General features: G+C 48.4%; 1 long non-coding RNA gene across 1 annotated transcript; it reads left to right on the top strand.

Moving 5' to 3' along the window:
• The first annotated feature begins 130 nt into the window (after positions 1 to 130).
• On the top strand, positions 131 to 897 carry LOC116554169. The gene is made up of 2 exons (XR_004270088.1): positions 131 to 300; positions 402 to 897. It is a non-coding gene; the product is annotated as an uncharacterized LOC116554169 (long non-coding RNA).
• Positions 898 to 5322: the final 4425 nt, after the last annotated feature.

The following is a 5322-nucleotide window of genomic DNA, read 5'->3' as shown; positions in this document are numbered from 1 at the left end:
TGCGCCTGCGCATGAGTGGGTGTGGTGATTGTGTGCGTGTGTGTGTGTGTGTGTGTGTGTGTGTGTGCACCTGCACATGGGGGGGTGTGTGCGCGCGTGCGCGCTGGGTGTGGTGCGCCTGCGCGGGATGTGGTGCGCCTGCGCGGGATGTGGTGCGCCTGCGCACGCACGCGGCCGACGACGGCATCCATTTTTCCGTGCCCGCAGTCTGAGCGCGGCAGTGACTGAGGGCACGTAGGGACCGAGGGAGTTTGGAAGGGCGAGCTGCCTGGCACAGAGGGGAAGAAAGAGAGCGGGATGGTGAGTGCCCTGGGGAGCCGGAGGGCCCGGGGCGGGCGGGGCTGATGCTGGGGCACCTGTGCCCTAAGTCCTAGCAGAAGGGTTTGCGGTCACTCCCGCAGCTCCGGCCGTAGACCTGCTGCCCAGAAGCCCTTTCAAACTTCACCTTCACAGTCTGCACAGACTGGGAATCTCCAAAACCTCAGGACCTGGGCCTTCCGAGCTGCCTCTCCCACGTTTTCCCACGAGCAGCGGCAGCCGCCCCCGCTGCCTGCCCTTCCCGCCCCGCTCACTCCCCGCTGCTCTCCTGGGGCTTCCTGGAGCCACTTCCCAGTGAGCTGCTTGTCCCCAAGTCTGCCTCGGGGCTGGCTCCCAGAGGAACCCAGACTCAGGCCGTCCCGAAGCAAGGCCGCCTCTGCTGAGTCTCCTGCCGTGGACAGAGGAGTGAGGGGGGCGAGGAAACGCGGTGATTGTTCTGAGGAAGAAGAAAGAAAACAGCAAGGAAGCCTCACTTGGACCCCTATGATTCCATCTCCAGCCTGCCCAGTCAGCACTCCCCATGTCCCGAAGCCCCTACCCTCCAAATTATCTGTAAAAAACGTGATCCCCAAATGAGCAGGGATACTAATAGTAAAACTCCGGTCTCCGCACAGCTGGCTCTGCGTGAATTACTCTTTCTTCGTTGCCGTTCTTCTGTCTTGATATCTCGGTTCTGTGTAGGCAGAGGGCAAGGTGAAGCCACTGGGCGGTTACAGAGGCAAGAGACTTTTTCCAGCCTGGTCTTCAGCGATGCTCCTGGCTCTTCTCCGCTGCTCTCAGTGACTTTCTGCCCCTCACTCTTCGAGGACAGAGCTCCCAAGCACCCTTCCCTCTTTGGGGGTCCAGAGCCCCCACAAGCCCAAAGTCTGGATCCTGTGAGCTGCTATGTGTTTCTGGCTCATTTTTGGTCTATGAAGTGTTGCCAGTTTTTAATTTTTTCTTTTAAAAATTATCTATTATAGGCTGGGCATGGTGGCTTACATCCGTAATCCCAGCGCTTTGAGAGGCTGAGGCAGGTGGATCACCTGCGAGCGGGAGTTTGAGACCAGCTTGACCAACATGGTGAACCCCATGTCCACTAGAAATACAAAAATTATCCAGGTGTGGTGGTGCATACCTGTAGTCCCAGCTACTCGGGAGGCTGAGGCAGGAGAATTGCTTGAACCTGGTAGGCAAAGGTTGCAGTGAGAGGAGATCATGCCACTGCACTCCAGCCTGGGTGACAGAGTGAGACTCCATCTCAAAAAAAAAAATAAATAAATAAAATAAAAAATTACCTATTGTAGCCATGGGTGGGGAGAATTGTGGGAGGGCCTCTGTATTAGTTTGTTTCATGCTGCTGATAAAGACATACCCAAGACTGGGAAGAAAAAGAGGTTTAATGGACTTACAATTCTACATGGCTGGGGTGGCCTCACAATCATGGCGGAAGGCAAGGAGGAGCAAGTCATATCTTACGTGGATGGCAGCAGGCAAAGAGACAGAACTTGTGCAGGGGAACTCCTGTTTTTAAAACCATCAGATCTTGTGAGATGTATTCACTATCACAAGAACAAGATGGGAAAGTCTTGCCGTCACGATTCAATTACCTCCCACCAGGTCCGTCCCATAACACGTGGAAATTCAAGATGAGATTTGGGTGGAGACGTGGCCCAGCCATGTTAGTCTTTAAGCTTGAATTGAACTTGCAATACCGTCTTGCTCAGAGGAAATATTTTCCAATAAAGGAAATAAAACAGTTTTACTCTGCTTTAGTTTTTTTATGTAATACCTTATTGTGAAGCTGCCATAAGCTGTTTGATGTTTTTCCAATAATTCATATTCTTCTACCTTGTAAATCAAGAACATAATTCTAAGCCTCCCGCCCAACTGAATGGACCCCTCTTGTCAGTCAAGGAGATTCCAAAGAAACCTGAAAAACTAGTTCAGACTATTATAAGCAGTGGAGGATTGGGCATGCCTCATGATACGCCTCTCCTTTTTGGAGTTTAGCAAAACAGACCAGCATTAACATTAAAATAGAGATCTTTGCTGGGCGAGGTTGCTCATGCCTGTAATCCCAGCATTTTGGGAGGCCAAGGTGGGCAGATCACTTGAGGTCAAGAGATCAAGACTAGGCTGGCCAACATGGAAAAACCCTGTCAATACTAATAGAAAAACTATCTGGGCGTGCACCTACAATCCCAGCTACTCAGGAGGCTGAGGCATGAGAATCACTTGAACCCAGGAGGGGAAGGCTGTAGTGAGCCAAGATTGTACCACTGCACTCCAGCCTGGGTCACAGAGTGAAACTGTGTCTCAAAAATAAAAATAAAATAGAAATCTTAAGACTGACAGAACAGACTAGCAATGAGATACCAACTCCAACTGACTCGTCTATCACCTGATAGATAAAGAAGGAAATCAAGATATTTTATCCCCAAATTTATTTCTTTTCCATATTTTCAAATGGCCCTGCCAAGCTGTCTTTTGTGGAAGGAGATTTGCATCTGTAAAGAATCTGTAACATTACTACAGGTATTGATCGACTTACCACCTACGCAACTTACGACTATTCAACTTTACGACCACAATCGCTAGCCACGACTGCTCCGTGTTGGCAGCGCAAATGTTGCCCAGCTGGGCGTATGACAATGTGGACCAGCTTCCGGCAGCACTACCATCTCCCCGTGCACCATTTCAGCTGTACATATAGCCTACTCAACTTACGACCAAATCGTGTTACGACCGGTCCGCGGTCCCGACTGTGGTCGTAAGTCGAGCACTAGCTGTACATCTTACCCTTCTAGACCTTCCCAATCCTGAGACAGTCTCGCACCTTTTAAAGGTCTACATAGGAAACCACATTAGTCCATTTTCATGCTGCTGGTAAAGACATAGCCAAGACTGGGAGATTTACAAAAGAAAGAGGTTTATTGGACTTACAGTTCCACATGGCTGGGGAGGCCTCATAATCATGGTGGAAGGCAAGGAGGAGCAAATCATGTCTTACATGGATGGTGGCAGGCAAAGAGAGAGCTTGTGCAGGGGAACTCCTCTTTATAAAAGCATTAGATCTTGTGAGACTTATTCACTATCATGAGAGCAGCCTGGGAAAGACTCATCCCCATGATTCAATTACCTCCCACTGGGTCCCTCCCACAACATGTGGGAATTCAAGATAAGATCTGGGTGGGGACACAGCAAAATCGTATCAGAATTCCACCAATGAGACTTCATCTACTGATAAGAACCTTGATCTCCACAGCCCCTTATCTTAACCCAGACACTCCTTTCTATTGATTCATTCCAAGTCTTTAGATAACAATTCAATTCAATTCAACCAATTGTCAATCAGAAACTCTTTGAATCCACCTATGACCTGTCAGCTCCTGTATCCCTCCCCAGCCCGCTTTCAGTTGTCTTGCCTTTCCGGACCAAATGTCTACCTCACATGCATTGATTGATATCTTATGTTCCCCTAAAATGTATGAAACCAACTTGCAACCCAGCCACCTTGGACACATCTCAGGATCTCTTGAGGCTGCCTGGGGCCATGGTCACTCATATTTAGCTGAGAATAAACCTCTTTTAAGTATTTGACACAGCTTGACTCTTTTTGTCAGCATCAAAGGAAAGACACCTTTTAAAAAATGTAAAATATACTTTATAGAAAGTTGAATGTAAGGACAATACAGATTTCTATGTAAGTTCACCGATTTCAGAATGGCCTGAAATTGTTTTTTGGAAGATGTTCAAAATGCCCCTGGAAGCTGATTCCATTTCTGTTCTGCTGTGCCTGCTGTACCAATTGTCATACAATGTGACAGCCGAAATGCATCTCCCTTCCTTGAAAAGAGTTCAGACTGCAAAGTGAAGATGACCTCTGTTTCCTCGTATAGGTCTTCTGAGAGCACAACACATGACTGGGATTGTGCCGAGAACATGTGGAATGGTGTGGAAAGACAGAAGAAGCTGCAGCCTTCAGGCTGCCATGGAAAAGCTGGTGGTGTGCTCTGTGGCCCTTCAGGAGGGGGTGTGTAATGAATCTTCAATGAATTTCTCAGATGAGCCAAAGTGGTGAACTTGTCTCAGTACCCAGGGAGAGTCAGACTCATCCACAGCTCTTGGCCTCCATTTTCCCAGTTGCTGTGGTTGGAGTGGGTCCCTGGAATTCATATGTTGGAAACTTGGTCCAGGCATGGGGGTGTTGGGAGGTGGGGCCTCTAAGGTGTGATTAGGCCATTAAGAGAGATTAACGCTGCTCTTTAGAGACTGGGAGAATTCTTGAGGGAGTGAGTGGGTTCCCACTCTCTCCAGACAGCATTAGTTGCCACAAGGTTGGGTTGTCATAACATGAGGTCACCCCTCATGTTCTGCCCCAATCCCCCTTCCGCTTCCCTTCTGTGTCGTGATGCAGGACAAAAGCACCACCAGAAGCTGCTGCCATGCTCTTGAACTTCCCAGCCTTCAGAACTGTGAGTCAAGTAAACATCTTTTTACTTGGGTGTATAAGTCACCCAGGCTCAGGTGTTCTTTGTAGCAACAGAAAATGGACTAAGACACTGGCCTTGAGACTCAGGTGCAAAATGCTTTAGCTCTATCCATCACCCCATCCCAAGCCAATTTCATGGCCTGTGAGCCTCCAATCCCCATGCACCCCACCTTCTATCTTAATTCTTTAACTTGATTACGTGTACCTAACATGTTCACAGGTTTTGAGGATTTAGTCATGGACATCTGTGAGGGCCATTATTCCGTCTACCACAATTAGATCAGCACATCTCTTGGAAAGGAACTGTCTGTTTTGTTTTCTTTTCTTTTTTTTTTTTTTTTTGTTTTGTTATATGAAATAAAGTCTTGCTCTGTCACCAGGCTGGAGTGCAGTGGCATGATCTTGGCTCACTGCAACCTCCTCCTCTGGGTTCAAGTGACCCTCCTGCCTTAGCCTCCCCAGTAGCTGGGACTATACGCATGCACCACCACACCCAGCTAATTTTTATATTTTAGTAGAGACAGGGTTTC

The sequence above is a fragment of the Sapajus apella genome, unplaced genomic scaffold (genome assembly GCF_009761245.1).
Source record: "Sapajus apella isolate SASKATOON/1434 unplaced genomic scaffold, GSC_monkey_1.0 scaffold13, whole genome shotgun sequence".
Lineage (NCBI taxonomy): Eukaryota > Metazoa > Chordata > Mammalia > Primates > Cebidae > Sapajus > Sapajus apella.
This window is presented reverse-complemented; position numbering and strand designations above follow the sequence as displayed.